The following is a 20,286-nucleotide window of genomic DNA, read 5'->3' on the forward strand; positions in this document are numbered from 1 at the left end:
TCTATAAGAATATAATGAGATACCATATCAAAGGCCTTCTTAAAATACAAGTAGATGACATCCACCTCGATTCCTGTGTCTAAGCATTTTGTGACCTGGTCATAAAAAGAAACAAGGTTAGTCAGAAAGGATCTACCTGCTATGAATCCATGCTGCTTTCCCTTTAGCATTGCTTTCCCTGCTGGACTCCCACAAATGTGATCCTTAAAAAATTTTTCAAAGGTTTTCCCAAGGATAGAGGTGAGACTAACTGGTCTATAGTTACCCAGATCCTCCTTCCTTCCCTTCTTGAAAATAGGGACCACATTGGCCCTTTTCCAGTCTTCTGGGATCTGACCTGAGCACCAAGAGTGCTCAAACAGCCATGCCAGTGGCTCTGCTATGACACTGGCCAATTTCTTCAACACCCTTGGATGAAGATCATCTGGGTCTGCTTGCTTAAACACATCCAGCCCCTCCAACTTCACTAAGTCGGTGCTAACAGTTGCTGGGCTGGTTCCCCCTTTATGCCTGTCTGTGATCCAATTGGGAGTAGAAACAACAGAATTGGGATTAGGGTTTAAGCACAACATAATTGCTATATAAGCTTTGTGCTAATTCTCTGCACTGGGCAAATCTCACTTTATAGGAATAGTGATAATGATTCCAGGGAAAGTGGCCTAGAAACAATGTGTGAGAAGTGAGTTTTTCACTTACTAATAAAGGGAAAGGCATCTGGTTGTAATGGAGAATATGAGGAGATCACTGCACAGATTTTGTCTAAACACAGACTACATATGTCCCTGTAGGAATACTGAGTGGGTATTTCAGGTTAGGATGTTGTCATATTGGGATCTAACTGGTTACACCGGGCTAACAAAGGAATTGTCCCTCCTCAGATCAGCTCCTCAAAGGGCAGAGGTCTACTTTAACCAGTGTGTTTAACTTGTAGACAGCAGCAATGATTTCAGTGTGAATTAAAGAATGGGGGGGTGGAGGAGTATCCACCTTTGATGTGGTGGTCTCTCCCTTTGCCCAGCAGACTAGTTAAACTACTGCAGGAAGTCAGAGACCTAGCTTCTAGGACCCTTCACTCTGAGCAGATTGCCTTAGACACCAAACCATGGGTTAGGCAGGGATGAGAGCATTCTCAGTGCCTTCTCTTGAAGCTGGGTAACTGGACAACCAGAAGTGAAAGAGTTAAGGGATCAGAAAGAGGGAAAGCAAGAGGACTTTTGACTCAATAACCAGCTTCAAGGGGGGTGGGGGAGAGCCTGGGTTTTGTTTCCTATTCTGTTTATACAGTTTTTATTAAATAGACATTTGATAAAATTCATAAAGAGGCTTGGGAGAAGGATCCAGGGCCAAGGGACTCTCCTCCTCCAGAAGACTACCTTTATTACAGAGAGCCATTCTCTCTTCTTGCTCTTCTTCCACCCCTGTGAATCACTCTCTACTGCTTAGGAAAATGATTCTAGCAACATCTGTTTTTGTTGACTAAACAAGGGGGTTTCCATTACAATGTCAGCCAAAATGTGGATGCTCTGGAATTGTTGCAAATATTCAGTTATGGTTTAAGTAGACAACAGGACTAAGAGAGGAGGGAAAAGCCAGTGGTTAGGAGGCAAAATAATTTACTGTAATCAATGTGAGTTTCTATTCCCCATCTGTTCATCACATCAGAGGGGTGTTGTGAGGATAAATATATTAAAAACTGAGACTCACTCAATAATGGTCATGGGGACTTCACCTTTGATTAACAGGAGAGTCATGCATTATCAATAGATTTCTATTTTATTTCTGAAATAAAAGATCACTTTTCATCACCTAGCAAGACTTTTTTTTTATCAAGTCTTCTTATTGGTTGAGTTACTTTAGCTCATTAAAAAAGAGTCTAATATGATGGAGTAGTTTAGACTATATCAAGAGATCAGGACATGGAATTCATCACTGCAAAATTACAATCTTCTTAAGCAACACTTTGAGAAATGTGGGAACTGATGAAACCATTGTTTAATGAAGCAAATCAAAGATGATGAGTTCTATAGGCAATATTGAGCATTGTGTCAGTAATAATTAGATTCAGATGAGATTGTCATCTTTAATGTCTCTTGACTGCTCTCAGATGAGTTGGAACATATGATGAAAGTATAATTACACTCTCTGATATTTTGGTAGATGTCTCAATGTTTCCTGGAAGCAGTCCAACAGGTTGTTTAGCTAAGTGATTTATGAACTTGTCATTTGCCTATACAAGCAAAAAAAAAAGAGAAGAGAAAAGGATTAATTGTTCATGCCATGAGATGTTCCCTACAAACAATAAATTGTAAGTTGTTTGTCACTTGAATTTGTTCTAGACACTATCAAGAAAAGGTTAGCTGATTGAAATAACAAATAGTTAGTGTTCTACAGGTACTGTAATTGTGTTACTTGCACCTTTCCTGTATACTGAGAAGTCTATAAAGAAATCATTAGTTTTAAAATGTCTAAAATATATTAATTCAGAGAAATGAAAATATTTTAAAAGGCCTCAGTTTGAGGGCCTGGTTCGAAGAACACTTACACTGGCAGCATTCTATTGACATAAGTTTCATGATTCTGAAATTACTCCAGGGTACATGACATGATATATAATGGAGGCCCTAAGTTTCTTCACAATGCCTATATGGAACATTTCAGCTTGAAAGGTTAAGCTTTGGCAAAGATTTAAGCAACCAAAGGCAGGATTCTGTAATGAAACATGTCAGGTAACCTTAATTATGTGTGTCATCATTACTGGCTTCACCTTTAAAAAATGCAACATATGATGTAAATTAGAGTGATAAGGGCAAGATACTTCAAGAAGACAACTGACAGCTGGGCAGGGAAGGGCAGTGATCAATACCCACTCCCCCATGATCATCAGTGTTGCTTCCTTTTATACCTTCCTTGTGCCTCAGTGAATGATTGGGGCAAAGCTTTCCTGGCATTGGGCATTTCGACAGTTTTTGCAAGTGTTAGAGAAAAGTAGGCTCTACCATTTCATGTTCCATGTAGGTATGGAGAAGTGCAGACTAAACATGCTTAGAACATTGACTCTCCTCCTTCCTGTGGCGGTCTTTCCAAACCTAAGGTGCCTTGCAATTACAGCTACAGCCTGATAGAAGCTACATTTCTCTAGAGACATTGGGTATTGCTTGATGAAACTCATGACTACCTACAATAATACAGAAGTAAAAAAAATGTGAATACCATCTGAAAAAATATCAAGGCCAAATTTGAAGGGCACCTATTTCCAGCCTTATATGACTTTCCACCCACTTTGATGCACAGAGAAATATGCTACTGGCAAAACAGTACAGTAAAATAAACAACTAAATCTACTACAAGAAAGCTTGAAGTCTTTGCTTGTAGCCATGCTCTTGTCCTCCATCATTGAAGAGCTGTGCAAAGTTGTAGAAGGTTTTCTTCTGCTCTTCAATGGGTAATTCTTTAATATTTTATGGCAACCTGCTACACCCAGGTGACTACCAGTGAAACATAGCAGACAGTCAAAACAAGATTAAGCAGGTATATATTGTCTCCATTTTACTATCTATACCTGTTCCATGACTCTCCTGCCTATGTCAGGTTGTCAAGCCATTTTAAGTAAATTAGTCCAAACTGCAAAAAGCATAATTTTTAGTTGTTAGCCCGGGGATGCAGTAGTTATACTTTACCTTGTGTTCGAGGAAGTAGGGATTCATTATCCAGTCCTATGCTTTTAGTATCTAGGCAGGGTATTTTACAAAGGTACTTTGCTTAGTTAATGTATGGGAAGGTGACTTATGTGATTTGTCTCCTGTTCTGAAAGCAGCTATGTTTTATTTATAGTAATTTATGTACTTAATAAAGACCTGAAATTTGCTCCCTGAGCTAGGGACAGACATTCAAAAAATCTGAGCCTGAATTGATTCAATCTTTGCAGCCTAACCTGGCTAGGCTGAACTGGTTTATAACCACAGACATCCCCTGTAGACTGAAAAAATGCCAACATATGTTTGCAGTGGCTCAGGCTAGAAGCCAGGGGGTGCTAGAGCAGCCCTCCCTACTCTTCCACAGGGCTGAGCTGAGGGAGTCGTGGCCAGGCCCTGGCAGGACTCTGTGATTAGGGAGGGGTTCCCTGCCTTGATAACAGAGCATTTATCAGCTCTGTTATCAGCATTTAGCACCCCATCAGAAAACAAAACCTTGCTCATTAGTTCAAACTCTTCTTAAACAGCACTTTACAAATGTTTTGTTGATTAGCTCCAAAAAGCTGTTGATGAGCTGTTGATTAGCTCCAAAAAGCCCTAAGTGGACACTGTCCTATCTGATTTACACGGCATTAGCTGCCATACCATGTGCTGGCTATGATCCATGCTGTGGGAGAGAGGAGGAAGGGATCTCTGCTTAAGCAGTGAGTGGTGATGGGGGGGTGGGGAGGGGCATGAGGAAGCAAGCTGACCCCACTGTGCCTGGAAGTCTGTGCCGGAGCTTCAGCCAAGCAGTAGAAGGGAGGGGCCAGCTCTGCTGTGGAGCAGAGAGCCCTGCCCAGCCCAGAGAGCATGCTGGGATGCTGCAGGAGCAACAAGAAGTTGGGGATAGACATTGCATACACTGGTTTGAGCCAAATCAGTTAAGTCTGATACTACACTCAACCATGTTTATCTCAAGCTGGTTACAGCCCTTTTCAAACTGGTTTATGTACACTGACTGTCTATTCTGTTACAGGTTTAAACCAGTTTCTGATCACTTAAACTGGTTTATGTGTAATGTCTGTCCCTAGTCCTAAAGGCTGACTTTGTATGACCATACAAAGCTTTACTTAACTTCAGTGGAGGTCTGCAAGGACCCAGGCATCTGGCCAAATAGATCTCATTTTACTTAAGTAGGATTTAAGAAGACAACATGACCAACTCTGAAGGATGCCACATTCCTCTTTAGAAACACTGTGGCTGCTGTATAGAGTCTCCAAGTTAAATAGAGGGAGGGGCAAGGGTTTTCTTATTCACAATCACTTTCTGAGGTGGTCATATTCACATAGTATTTACAAAACACTAAAAAGAGAAGCCTTGCTTTTGTGCAGTATTTTCCATACAAGGATTTCAAAGTAGTTTACCTTATTTAGACAGTCTTAATTTGTTAATACTTATCTTCCTTGTGGGACATTGTTATCCACATGTTATTTATTTTGTTTCCTATATCGTAATGTTAAAAAAACAATACAAGGCAAGGCTGTAAGCATCTTTGAGACATCCTTTATAATAAGTCCTGCAGCTTACTCTCATGTATCTCCTTCTCTGATAGTAAGTGACTCATTTTTTTTGGTTGTAATTTACAGTTAAGTCCTTTGCTGGATCAGGGCCACATAGAGCAAATTCCTACTGTCAGCTACAATAACATTTACATCTGGAGTAACTCCAATGGCATCTGTACAAATACAGGTGTAACCAAGAGTTGCGAATGACCCATGATGTTTTCACCCTAGGTTAATTAGCTGTGGAGGGATTTCAGAATAATGTTTTATCAGACAGTTTGTCTCTGTCAACTTAAACAAAATAATTGGATGACCTTGTGGAAATCACAGTTCTAAACTTTTAATTAAGCTCTAACATATTGGAAACTTTACTGTATGTCTTGATTGCTGGCATGCCTGAGCTATTCAGAGTGACAGCAGGTACCTTCCCCAGAGTGATGATAGTGTCCATTTTATGCACAACTTGGAAGAGGAAGGAACTGTAAGCAGCAGAAGACAGCACTGTACATTTCTTGATTTTCATTTGAAGTTGGCTGCTTTCAGATTTACAACTGCATGTTCCAGGTCTGTGGTCAATGGTGCACAATGATTCTGTTCCAGAAATCATGACGTTATCCAGGTATATCTGTTAGAATGGTTGGTCCAGGATGAGTCTGTGCTAACACTCACTCTACTAATCACTTCAAAGATTTTTGTTGCCTTTCAAAAACCAAATGAGACAACTTTCACTAGGGAACAAGCTTGTTGCAGTAATTGCAGTTTCTTCCTTGGCCACTGGGAAATATTTAGAAAACTGTATTTTATAAGGTTTCAAGTCTTTCAGTATCACTCAACACCAAAAAGTGAAAAGTCTTTCAGTATCACTCAACACATGAAGCTCAACCATTTGTTATGCAAATACAGCTTCAGTCCAATGATTTATCTATGGACTCAAACTGCCCCCAGTTAATTAAAATGACCACTTTCAGCTAAAAATCTGCTCTCTCTCCTCTCCCTCCCCCGCTCTCAATCCAACTATCCTATTGCAAGTAAGTTTCAGATACATGATTTTCCAAAATACTCTGTCTATTCATCTCTGAAATAAATTATCCAAGATCCACAGTCCTGAGTTAGTTCAAATTAACCACTTATCTTAAACAGTTCTTAAATTAAAATACCCTTTTTGAGAGGGTGTTGATGACTGGAATGCTAAGACATTCAAAAAAGCTAAAACAAAGTAAGTTTACAGGCTTATGATTTAGCTGTGTGGTGACAAGGAACGTAGCAAACAAGTAACTGAAATATGTGTCAAATGCTATAGTTTTTTTGGTTCCTTTTAGGAAGGAAGTGACAAAAAAGCCACAAACATTTTTTTTTTGTTACATGTAAGAAAAACATCTCCTTTTCCAGCATTGCCTTTTGATCAATTATAATTTTTCAGATGCTTAGTAACCAAATTAACTTTTTGATGGATCATTGTTTTGTTTAAAGAAAAGGAATGTTTTAACCATGGCTACATTTTAAAACTACTTTCGTAACCTTAATAAAGCTTGTCTTTACTTGGCTTATTAGGCCTTGACTTAAAATAGTTCATATACAATTCAGGACAAAAAGGCAAGAACAGAATTGCATTTCTAATTTGTATGTATGGTTACTATGATATAAGGATGTATTTGGTAGCTGTGTTGGTCTGAGACCCAAAGAAATGCAAAAATCTAGAACTCCCAGTTCCAAAATGATACCTTTTATTAGAGCAACTGAGAAATTGCAAAAAATGTTGGTCTAATAAAAGTATCATTTTGGAAGCAAGAGTTCTAGATTTTCTCTTTCTTTTTGTTTCAGACCAACATGGCTACCACATACATCCCTGAAACGTGGTAGATGCTGAATTTTAGCCAATCTTGGAATATAAACTTCACTGCTAAACAACAAGAAAGATTTCTATACCTCCCTCCCTGCCATCTGACACCACCAGGGAAGAAATCCTGCTTGATCTACACAACAAAGAGCAAGCTCACAAAGAGACTCTCATGGACCCAGAGGGACAGTTTTCCAGCTTCTTCTTCCTCTGTGGCAAAAATGAAGTTTATTTCCTACGTATGGGGACTTTTTACCATCTTGAACTTTCCCTGAGCCTGATGAAGGGTGCATGAGCCTGAAAGCTTGCAGAAAAGATTTTTTTTGCTATTTCTCATTTGGGCTAATAAAAAGTATCATTTTGGAACCAAGAGTCTTAGATTTTTGCATTTCGTCATGGTTACTATGATGGCGCACACAATATGCAATTTCCTGTTTACATACACACAAATGGTTTGTCTGCTTGCATCCAAGTGCAAATCAGGACCACAAATAAACTGTTCGTGCACAGTTTTAAAAACTCAGCATATAATAGACACAATGATTAGAGGCCTGGGGAACTTGACTTATGAAGATAGTCTGAAAGAAGTAGGATTTAGTGTGCAGAAGAGAAGACCAAGGAAGATTTGACAACAGTCTTCAAATACCTTGAGGATAGCTATATGGAGGATGGTGATAGACTATTCTGTATAGCCACATGGAATACAACAAGGAGAAATAGTTTCATTGCAGCAGGGGAAATCTAGGTTAGACAGGGACAATATTGCCTTGAATAGAAGGCTGAATTAGATGACCTCCAAAGGTCTCTTCTATTACTACTATTCCTTGATTCTACAAGGCATCTGTGAATTTAAAATAGTCCACCTCTTACTGAAGAAAAATACTGTGCAGCTATTTACTATTAATAATATTCATTAGGAATATTTTTTCTTACAGGAATAGGAAATCAATGGGATTTGTAAACTGTTCAGTTCATGTGCTTGCTCCTTGTTCTTTGCATTATCCATGTCAAATATTATTTTCTTCTCATTAATTGTTTCAGGGAAACATTTGCAAGATGAAAAGAGCAACCAGCATAAAACACACTTATGGCATGAATTTCTAGACAAATACATATATCCTAGATTATATATAGTACAATATATAAAATGTTTATGAAGCTTAGAAATGTATGAATATTCCCCATGTTTACCTGGACTTTGTAAGATTGATTGCTAATGATATGACCCCCCCACCAAATGATAGGAAACACGATCAGCTCCATTCTACACTAACAGTTTTAACATCTTCCATCTTACTTTGATTATAGTATTATTCCCAGGAGACCTGTTTAAAACAAAATTCAAGGTAGCTGTTAGGGCTGTGCGCAGCTTTGGTCCCCGATTCAATTCGGCAGAGACTTAGCCTTATTCGGTGGCCAAATCTCCAAATCCAAATCGAATCAGAGGACCCTTTAATCTCTCTGAATTGAATCAGAACTCTCTGAATCGATTCAGAGAGATTCGGAAAGATTTGGAGATTTGGACATAGACATAGCTTTAAATGTTTTTTCTACATACCTCTAGGTAGCAGGCAGCTTGTGAATGCTGTGATGCTGGGGCGCATGGAGTATCCAACAACAGTGCAGGGGGCTCCCCAGTGCACTTGGCAGTAGACCTGGAAGTGAACCAGAAGCACTTCTGCTCCACTTCCAGGCCTGCCAGGGAGCACGTGGGAGGCCCCCCTCCCCCCACACCCTCTGGCTTGGCAACTGGTGCCTCCTGGGTTAGGGGGGCACCCAGGGTCCCCCAGTGGCTGAGCCAGGGGCAGAATGGGGTGCCCCCCTGCGCACTCCCTGGTGGATCCAGAAGTGGCCTGGAAGTACTTTTGGTCCATTTCTGGGTTTGCCGCCGAGCACGTGGAGGCCCCCCCCCACACTCCTGTGGGACGCTCCATGCATTCCAGCATTGCAGCATTCAGAAGCCGTGCGGGTACCTCGAGGTATGTAGAAAAAACTTTTAAAGCTGGGTCTATGGCCAAATTGCTGATTCTCCAAATCAGCATCGAATCTTCAGATTCGGATTCGGCTGCATCAAATCAGGGACAGTGATCTGAATCAACAAATCGAATTACTGTCCCTGATTTGGGCTCAATCTGAATCAAATAGTGCCTGATTCACACATCCCTAGTAACTGCTTTTTTATTACTGATTGGCTTGATTAAGTAGAGTTCAAATGATGCTTACTCCTTCTGCTCTTTAGTATTTTATGGATTATGCAGTCTTGTGGTAATCTTTGTCTCTTCCTGTGATGTTCTGCTAAAATATGCCTGTGATCCCATGACTGTGTGCAGTCTAACTCACTCAATTCAGGACATGTCTGGTCTCTGAAAAACAATTTGGTTTTAAGATGAATGTGACCATATCTAGGATTTCTTCTACTCTTATTAACAGGTGGACTACACATTGATAAAGAGTGTCCAGCCACATTTCTGTGCTCAGTTAAGACTCCTCAGACATGCCTGATCTTTCACTACATATTTCCTCATTGATTTTCCTTCAAACCAAAGTGTTAATTTGTGCTAACCACAGTATAGTTGCTAATCACTTATATTACTACCCTCATTAGGGGTATCTCTTCTGTGGGGATGGTCTGTCTCATCTGACCTGTAAAATAAAGGAGGACAGTTTTGTTTCTTTACATCTGTTCCTTTTATTTTCCATGGACTGAATAACAAGTTACCACCCAAAGAGATGAAGGGCGGGGGATATCCCATGCCTTTTGTATTTGGATACCAGCACAAAGATGAGATGGTCTGTGGCAAAGCTTTGTGGTTTAGGAAACTATACTGCCTATTTTATTTTTCCAGCAATTAAATCAAAGAAATAAAATTTAAAAATTACTCATTTTCTATTTATTTTCCATAACCAGGGTCATGTTATTTTCAGATTCTTGAGCACACTTTAAAAATGTGTCACCTCGTGTGGTCTCCTGCTGCTCAGTCACCCTGTGAGAGGCAAGGAATGAGGTTAGTTTTGTGGATTTAAAGCCATGTCAAGCAATCTTTTATTACTGCAAGCAATCCCTCATTCTCATCTGGATTCATCACAGCAATTTTGTGGTACAACATTGGCCCTCATTTAAGCACCACAGTTGAAAGCATGTCCTTTTGCAATGCAAAGGCAAACCAGTCCACCAAGTTACTTCCTCAATGGTTGTGGCTCTTGCTATTACCATGAAGATGAATAAACACCCTTTGTCTTCTTTGTAGATCAGGGTTAGTAAGAAGCCCAGTCTTTTTTCACTGAGAAATTTACATGGTTCTCCTTTGATAATTCCCCCCCCTGAATTGGGCTTCTTTCAGGGGGAGAAATTATTGATCCTGACTCCCTACCACCACCTTAACCATTTCTCAATTTAATGATTTTGCCTATACTTGTAGAAAAAATGAGGGAGTTTTGGAGGATAAATCTCACATACATTTCTCCTTACTTGTGTAATTATTCTGTTTCCTGGATGCATAGAGTTAAACTGGAGCACAGTAAGGGAGAAACCAAAAAGAAAGGGCACAATGGCAAAGATAAAATGCTATGGTAATGTAGATTACATAATTGTCCTTGAAGAGACAAGGGGAACAATAGCAATTGAGGTGATATCCAAGCATGCTGATGCAAGTCAGCTGACCTCCATTGCATTCCTCTAATATGCCTGCAGAACACCAATCAGCCCCACTCAAAAATGTTTGCCACTGACACTTTCTTCTGAAGAAGGCAGAGAAGGGTGACATCTGATAAGCTAACACATTCAGAATGGCATGAGATTTCATAGGCTACAGCCTACTTTGCCAGTTTGTTAATGGCAGCTCCTCCCTCAAGTACTCCCTGCATGCCTCATACAGGGAGGGCACTACCATCCTGCTAAAGCTGGTACATGTGGGCACTTGGTAAGATGGGGACATGAGCGCCATGAGCTGCCTGAACCCTGGATGCTCAACTAAGGAGAAGGGCTGGCCATCCAGAGCAAACATCTCCTCGATTCTCCGGGTGATCATGCTCGCCGTTGCAACGCACTCCATTTTGTCTGCAGCTTTCTCCCAGTGCTCCAGGGTGGCCTGCCTCTACTTTGGGGGGGATGGGAGCTTTGGAGTGAGTGGGGGAATTCTCTTTGGGCATGTTCCCACTGGTGCCAGGCTGAGAAGGAAGAAGGGCAAGGGGATGCTGCCTCCTCAGATGCAGCAGCATCGCTGTGGTGGTGAAGTGTTCTGCCTCCTTGCCCCGGCTGATCTGCCTTTGGCAGTGTTGGCAGATAGCATACTTGGGATCATCTGCCACCTCAAAATGATCCCACACTACACTACTCCCCCACTTCTGGGTTAAGGGCAGGGATCCTGCCTTACCCTTCTCTTCAGCAGGCAGAGGCACAACAACAGGAAGAGCTGACTCAGCTGAGCCATTTGCCTCCACAATTCCTCTGAGGTGCCTTCCTGACAAGGAGACCTGGGTCTAGGGGAACTTTGAGGGGTGTGGAGCACAAAGTCAGATTCCCCCTTGGTTCCCAGAATTTCTTTAGCTAGGGTGCTCAGGTTCCCTGGTTCCAGATCTAGCTTCTCCTCTGGAGAATTATTATTTCAATAAGAAATTATCATAATTTTTTGTCAGTGACATAGCTTGCACTATAGGCAGAAATGATGACAAGCGCAGTATTTTGATACTTAAAAATTGAGTGTGGCTTGTAACAGGTGTTATCTGGCAAAAGAACTTTAATAAAGCAGGATATGTGAAAGCCACCTGGCTGGAACTACACAGCCAAGAAAGTGACCATAATGGCACCCAACTCAGTTAGAACATATGCCTGATGTCAAGGTGCTTTGTGAGATCACTAGATAATCTGAGTGAGCTTACACTAACGTTTTTTCCCTCTTTACTAGACTGTGAATAATATGCTCTTTAATAATCTCTCTCACCTACATAGCTATATAAAAATGCTTGGATTTACAAAAGCATTTTTCTTTGGATTATATAAATCATATACAAGCACAATGATCTTATAGGAAACAGTACTAGGCCAGATTTCCTAGCATGTTATGGTTGAAGAGCACCAAGTTAGGGTTGCAAAGCAATCAGTCTTGCTTCTCAACTGGCTAGATCAGTCAGGTTTACAGCTTCTTTATGTTCTCAGAGGGTACATCTACACATGCGATTAATTTGGAGCAATAAACTCCGAAGCAGCTTGAGCCAGAGTAAGCTATTCTTGGGTGTAGCATCTACATGCGTGTTCAGGGCAGTAGCAACTTGAGCAAGGGAGGAGCATTTTATGCCAGGTTGCTCAAACCCTGGCTTCAGGTGATGGTGTCCAGAAGGTGGAGGGACTGGCTGCAGGGCACAAAGATGCTGAAAGTGTGGAGCTGTGTGGCTAGGCAACAGGTAGGAGTCTGACCCTCTGCTAGCTGGGCTGACCAGGTGCAATTTATGCCCATGGTGAGAGTCTACATGTGTATTTAATCACAGTAAATCAGCCTGGTCTAAAATCAGACTGTCCCTGACAGTACTATCTTACTGCAATGTAAATTAGTTTACTGCAGCCTAATACCACCTCATGTGTAGATGGTGATGTTTCACACCACACTTAATTAGTCTAATGTACAGTAAAGCACATGTGTAGATGCAGCCAGAGTAGGTAAAAAACAGTCATTACATATTGGTGAATCTTACTCAGACCTGTACTTATGGCTCCATCAAGGTATGAGCGCACAGTTTTCTGGTTTTCCTCTAAGAGGGAATCACATCATTAGCACCTACAGAAGTAGAACGCTGCAGCTGTTAAACTGACAGTGTCCTCTGTTGAAGAATCCCAAAAGCCTGAAATCAGGTCTTGGCAGGTAAAAGAAGTGTGTTTTTAATCTGTTTGCTTTTAAAAATATATATATGTATAAGCAACCTGTAAAGAATACACAAGCATTCTGGTATTGATCTGGGATTTTAAGTAATTAATCTAAAGCAGTTAATCTGTGACATAGTAATATACAAGATACTTTTATTTTAAAATTAATATATTAATTCATAATACTAGTAGCTCAGAGGTAAGAGAAACTTGAAAAGGGTATAAAAAATTAATTTTTACCTCTAGACAGTTCTATCAGGTGAAGAAAGCCTACTAATGGATATGAAGATGTCAACATGTAATTCTCCAATTGTTCCGCTTGCAAAACTACTTTATTCCCACTGGAGGCTTTTATTATTTTGTGTTGCTTCTGTTCTGACAAGTCTCTGAAAATTTAAAGACAAAAGAAATCACTAAAAAAAGTAAGACACAGAGGCAAAAACTCCCAGTGTGATCAGGTCCAATGTAGAAGAAAACTGATTTAGAAGATTGATCTGATCCTGTATTCTCTGTTATTTAAGACTACCACAGACACCTGCAGGAATATGGAATGTAAAGGTATGGCAAGCTTACGCTCTGCACCTCAAAGTTAGGTGTGAACAATGAAAATGAAAAGAATGGTAAGGTGGAGGGTGATTTGTCCATAGCTTCTGCTTCCTAGGGTCAAACACCTGAGTTCTGGGGGGGGGGGGGGGAAAAATGAAGCAGAAGTGCTATAGCTCCAGATTGTGGTTGTAGGCCATTAGCCATATTGTGAAGATGTTAGGAGGAACAATGCAGGAGCATTGGCCAGAATGCCTCTAAACTGGATCTCTGCTTGTTGAGATTTGCAATGGATACAGGCATACCCAACCTCTGCTGTAAAGTCATCTGTATTGGCCACTGATAGTTATGTAACTGCACTTGTGCAGAGTTTAGTAGTGATTGTCATCTACACAATTTCTCAGGTGGTTTTCACAGTCCCTATGTTGCCACATGTAAAATGCTAGAAGCTAGCTCAGGTTTTCCCAAGCTAGCTACAGGAGCTGCAATCACAGCAATGACTGAATGCAGTGCATTCCTGTAGGCTGCTATGGGTAGAGTCTGAGCAGATCACAGCAGGGTATGTTTGGTCAACCTAGTTGAGCTGACCAGTTTTACTTTTGCTGTGGGCTTTGGCCAAGGACTCACTGTTCAGGGCCCTTGCCTGCTGCAGCCAGGCTAGTAGATAAAACTCAGAGGATACTCCAGGCTTGTGAGCAATGCAAAACAAACAAAAGAAGTTAAACAAAAAAGCTAGCACTTAGCCGTCTTCCAGTGGTTTTTCCAGACTTCACCTTCTGGCTGCCTCTCATCTTTCAGAGGCTTTGTAGAGCCTGTGGGCTTGTGCAAGCAAATGATCAAACAAACAAAACAGAGAAGAGCCCTGCTCCAGGCTCTCCCAATGGCTGCTTAATCCTTGGTAGTTCCGGACAGCCTGCTCCCTGGCCAGGTGCAGCCACTTGAGGCTGCTTTTAGTCTTTTATCCTTCCCACTCTGGGCTCAGGTGGCTAACCCTCTCTCACTCCCCACACCTGTCAGCTCCCCTGTTGAGGGAATCACTACATCCCAAGACCTGGTTCCCCAGCCTCTAGTGAGTTCTCCCAGGTCTGGGGTGTAGGGCTATTCAGACTCCACCGAACCCCTAGTAACAGGGTAGGGCCCTGTTACAATTCCTGATCATAAAAATTAGGCAGAAGGATCTAGGCTAAGTTAGGGGTAATGGCAGCAGCAAGCTGGTACGATACTTGTGTTCTCCATAGTCCAGTAGGGGCTAATTATGCATAAAGATGGGAGAGAGATGGTTGCAAATTCTTCCTCATTTGTGAAAAGAACATACTGGCCTATAGATGAAGACAGTGGTGAAAAATGAGGTACAGCTCTGGGAAAGATATGACAGGTATTTGTTTGTTGTTAACAGAATCCCCAGTGCTGTAAAAGGAACAGACTAATTTGTAATCTAAGCCCTGGCCCTGCAGATGTGGCAAGTATTCTACACCACAAGGTTCTGCTGTCCCTGTTGATAAGGCTTTGACTAAAGCTCCACTGCAGCAACAAATCCCTCCTTTGTCAGCAGAATTACCCCACCTGATAAGAGGAGTAAAGCTTCTTCAGCTGGCAGAAGCCATGTGTAAGCACTCCTGTATCTCTTCTGGCTGCCATATTCCTTTTGGCAACTGCAGCCTGCATGTTGTGCCCTGCTGATAGGGCTGCTAAGTGGAGCCACAAAGAACTGCCAGAGGCAACGTACATGCTCTGGCCACTTGGAAATGGCACTTTCTGCTTGCTGGCAAGTTCCGCAAGCAGAGGCAGTATAGACAATCAAGTACTTGTAGAACTTTGCTCCCATGAGTAGCCCTACTGATAAAGATACTCACCTTAAGTATTTAAGTGTTATTGGGCATATCTACACATGCAGTTAACATATAGCAATACACTCAAGTGCAGTTTGCACCAGTTTATTGCTCCCAGATGTAGTGTTTACACATGCATCCAGGACTGCAGCAACTTGAGCTGGGGCAGAGCAATGCCAGCTAGCAGGGTTCTGGCCAGCCCAGGTCTGCTCTGCTTTGGCTCTAATGTGCTGTGGAGGGGCTGGGTAGGGGGTGCAAGTGTGCTACAGTGGGACACTATCTGGCAGGCTGACTCTGTGCTGAAGCATCCTTGTGCCCTAGCCAGCCCATCATTGTCCAAACAGGTGTATTGCCTCACATAACTACACTGCTGCAGGCTAGTCCTTGTTTGGCAGCACAATCCTACAGTGGAGTTAATTAGCTTACTGTGGCCTAATAGTGCCATACATATAGATGGTGATGCTTTACTGCAGAGCTAAAAAGTCAGCTCCACAGTAAAACATCTTGTGTAGATATGCCCATTGATGCTTATGTTTGCAGAACCAGCTCTAAATGGATAACAAAGATACAGAGGTCTAGAGCATTTTGGTAATAAAAGTCTCACTATTGCACTGAAGCAACCATTACTCCATGATAATACAGAGATGTTTCACAGGATTCCCTCGAGCATTGTATAAATTGTGATGTAGGATCAGTGCTGAGAACAGAACAACCATAGCACACAAAATGTCCCAATATGAACTGAAATATTTCAAAGAACGTTCTTTCCATCTAGCTGCCACCTTAATGCTGGCTTTTGATAAATATTCATCTAATAGAATCTCTTGATCAGAATATTTGTGAAGAGCACACCTCTAAGCATCACACATGGCTATTTACAGAAAACTGGCTTAATTTGCGTGTGTGCATATTTATGACCAAAATGATTGCTTGCTTGCTTATCCAGTCGAAGTATAGAAACAATACCATGAAACTTATTTGCTGTTTCACAACTCAGATAGCAATACTGAATACTTGTTACTTAAGTGTTCTACAAGTGGGTGTCCCAGGGCCAGTCTAGATGTTGGCCCACCCACTTGTCTAGGGCAAACCACCCACCTGCCTCACTTGTCACACCTCTGATGTATGATTATGTTGGTTCCAGGTGGGAGGCTGCTCATTTAATTGTGTTGATGCCAAGGGCATATGTATGGCTCCTAAACTCTTTATACCGTGTCCCATGCCCTGCAGCTGGCATTCATATACATTAGGACTGTGCAAATTTTCAGATGCCAATTTAATTTGGAGGAGATTTGGCCCAATTTGGCAGCTGAATCTCTGAATCGGAATCAAATTGGGAGACCAATAAAAAGGTTCAAATTGATTTGAAGCTCTCCAAGTTGATTCGGAAAAGATTCGGAGAACTTGAGAGTCTCAGAGATTCTGGCAGTCCCCACTTGCCACTGCAGGGAGCTGGACCCAGACTCAGTGCCAGTAAATAAGGAGTGGGGCAGGGATGCACTGGAAGAGGGGGGAGGGGACCATGGTGGGGACTCCTGCCAGGCCCCATCCCCTGCCTGCTCCTCCAGCCCCCCCTCCCCCAAGTGCTCCTTGACCCCTGCCTGCTCTCCCAGTTGTCAATGGCTGCCTCACCCTGTCCCACCATCTTGACTTAAAAAAAAAAAATCCCTGCACTCACTGGCTTCTGCCAGGCTGAGAGAGGGGGGCGATCCCCACTGCCCTGCACTGCCCCGTGCTGTATGGGGGGGCTCTGCCACAAGCCCCCAGATGCCCCAATGGCTGCTGCAGCAGAAAAAAAAAAAAAAAAAAGCAGGGATGCTGGGGCTGGACAGGGCAGTCATTGATGGGGCTGGGATGGGGCCTGTTTAATTCAGAGATTTGGCCCATTCACAGCAGCCAAATCTCCAAATCAGATTCGGCCGAATCAATTCGGGACAGTGATTCAAATCACTGCCCCATGAATCTGTCAAATCCAAATCGAATGATTTCGCCACTTTGCACAGGCCTAATATACATCATTACACCCTGGCTCCTTAAGTGGGCTGTCATTCAACCTCACCCAGCCTAGACTTGGCCTCACCTGGCCTAGAAATGCCTGTGCCCCCATACTGGGGCATTCTATCATACCACCCACACTAGGGGCTCAATTCAGCAACTCTAGGCTCCTAGTCCCTCACTTTCTCCTGGGCTCCCTGCCCTCCTCTAAACCCTCTTGGTCCCCCATGTTCCTAGTGGCAGTGAGGGCTGAGGCTTTCTGGTGCCCCATACTCACTGTTCACTAGGGAAGTACTTGTGTGGCATTTCCTGGAAGCTGCCTTGCCACAAGCAGCCTCACCACACCATCCTCCCCAACAGGGTATAGTTTTAGGTCATGCTCCAGGACCACTATCTCTATAGTTCCTGCCCTGTACCTCCAAGATATTCTGGAAAGAGCCAGCTGGGTGATGTTACTTCTTCTACCCCCTGCAGCAACTGCTTACTTTGCTCTGGGGCCAGCCTTATATGCAGGCCCCGAGCCCTCTCCACCAATCGGGCAGCCTCCTGCTTTACATGTGATTGCCTGATTGGGCCTGCTCTCACCTGCAGGCTGTTTACTGCCTGCTCAAGTACTTTTGAGTGACAGGCACAACCTGTGCTCTGTCACAATGTATCACAATTGATACATCAGTTAAGAAAATTAACAAGAAGTATTTGTCAAATTACTTGGAGGAAAATAGTTTTTTAAAAAGAAATAATGCCTGTTATATTTATTGTTTAAAAATTTGTACTTTTCCAATTTAATGCCATTAAAAATCATAATAAAACATCTTCTTGAATGGGATGATGTCATATTAACAGTATGTCTACAATATTGCCTGATACTGTTTTCCTACACAAGTTTTTGCCTAAATCTTCTCATAAAACATGCATGTGTTCTTTCATGCTTTGAATCATGGTTGCCTATTTGGCATTATGGGTAAGAACCCAGGCTATGCTTTACTTCAGGCTGGAACTTGATTACTTTGAAATAAAATGAGGACAAGCTGATGGTCTTCCTAGGCCCTTGCCACAACTCCCCCAAGTCTTTCCATAATGGCTGCAATTCATTGGGAAAGAATCATAGTGTGTGTCTATGCATAAATAACTTTGGAGGAAGTACTCCAATACAGGCAGGGAAGAGTACAAAGTAAGAGGACAGTAAAGTGGATAGAACTTTGTTTTGTAAGAGTACAAAGTGTGAGGACAGTAAAGTGGATAGAACTTTGTTTTGTGAGTGCTCATAGTCATCTTAGGCTAACCTGAGTTTTCAGGCCTAATCATCAGGGCTATCTGTGTAATGCTGACAAAACCTAGAACTTAAGGAACTGAATCGATACTGCATGCCCCAGTTAAATACCAGTGTAATGCTATTGCTTGAACAACAGCAGTACAAACATGTAATATAGTAAGCTCCAATTCAAAAAAGATGTGGGTATGCTATAATAAGTTTTCTCCCAATGCACCTAGATACAATAATTTGATTTATGTAGCAGAAAAAAAAAACTAGAGAGAAAATAAAAGTGATTATGTTAAAAGCAGCAACTAATAAAAAAGTACATGGAAATCCCATGAAATGCTGAGGTAATTCTGTTATGCAGAATTCTAATTGCATAGAACATAGGAAGAGGAATCTCCTGTGTCACTGAATAGATCTTTTTTTCCTTCCACTCTTCACTCCATGGGTGATTAGAACCTTAATTGTATGTGGTCACTTTTTTCTACCTGTTCTTGTGCCAACTAGCTTTATAGAATACTTCCCTTCCCTGGTATTTCTTACCCTGATATAGTTATGGAGAGCAACCATGTTCCATCTCAGCTTTTGTTTTCATAGGCTAAGTCAGTGTTTCTGAACCTGTGGATCTTGACCCAAAAGTGGGCTGCAAGAATATATGAAAGGGGCATGAACAAACTATAAAAATAAATCAACAAACTTCGAAAAAGGATTTTCTTTTAAAGGAGAAAAATGTGGGAAACTGGGTTTTTCCTTGTGGGCTGTTAGGGTTCCAGCCTGTGAGGGGCTACTTGGGCCCCCCCATGCCTGACACATACACCCCCTGCCCCATACATTAGGGGAGCAGCTGGTTGGGAGTGAGGGGCACCGGCAGGGCCAGGGGGCTGTTTTCTACTTAAACTATTTTCTAGGTTGGTACTGGCCATCAATGTTGTAACTTGTCATGCCTGTTCTGAGTTCCCTGCTTAGGCTTTTCCTGCTGCCCAGAGCTAACAGCGGTCCTGTGGGCCAACAGTTTGTCCCTGGCACCAGTTACCTAGACCACGGATGCTTCCCACCTGCCACCTCTTTGATGGAATTTTAATCTTGAGGATTGTTGTTACTCCCTGCTCAGTGGTGTCATGCTAGGGTGACTTGTTAGTGCGAGGATAGTGGGGATCCACATCCCCTACACCCAACCTAGCACCAACCCATTGTTACTCTGGTGTTGCACGGACACAGTATTGTTACCAGTCATTGGTCTCATCTTGACTTGTAGGTCTGCCTCTGTCCTCTCTGCCCTCTCCCCAGCTGGACTTCCAGGTCTCTTCCTCAGGTAAATATGCTGACTCTTCTGAGTCAGTTTGTGGGAGCAGCTCCTCACTGGGAGGCTGCCATCAGCTATCTTTCTGGTGATCTCCACTCCCACCAGAGCCTTCCCTCAGCTGCTGAGGACTTCCTTCCAGTTCCCCTATTGTCTCAGAGCATGTGGTGTTTGTGTCTGCCCTGCTGCCCCTGCTGGTGAATTGGTGCTGACACACGCTTTCAAAGTGCATCCATGCTGTCACTGGCTTTTTTTCTTTGCCCTGTTTCTGGGTTCCTGTTGCCTATGGCATGGGATGCTGCAGCATTGCCGGTATGTTTCATGGCACTGTGAACCTGCTGCCACTGCCATGCTTGGGGTCCTTGGTGGGCTGGGTTGCCACCAATAGGGTTTGTGGTGTGGCAGTCCCACCCTTGCTGCTTCATCCCCAT

The 20,286-nt window shown here is 42.4% G+C and overlaps 1 long non-coding RNA gene across 1 annotated transcript; it reads right to left on the reverse strand.

The window, feature by feature from the left end:
• Positions 1 to 9,968: 9,968 nt before the first annotated feature.
• Positions 9,969 to 17,767, reverse strand: LOC102384128. The gene is made up of 3 exons (XR_324698.1): positions 17,714 to 17,767; positions 13,171 to 13,316; positions 9,969 to 10,057 (listed from the first exon to the last, which is right to left on the reverse strand). It is a non-coding gene; the product is annotated as an uncharacterized LOC102384128 (long non-coding RNA).
• Between the last annotated feature and the right edge of the window lie 2,519 nt (positions 17,768 to 20,286).

Source organism: Alligator sinensis, unplaced genomic scaffold (genome assembly GCF_000455745.1).
Source record: "Alligator sinensis unplaced genomic scaffold, ASM45574v1 scaffold66_1, whole genome shotgun sequence".
Classification (NCBI taxonomy): domain Eukaryota; kingdom Metazoa; phylum Chordata; order Crocodylia; family Alligatoridae; genus Alligator; species Alligator sinensis.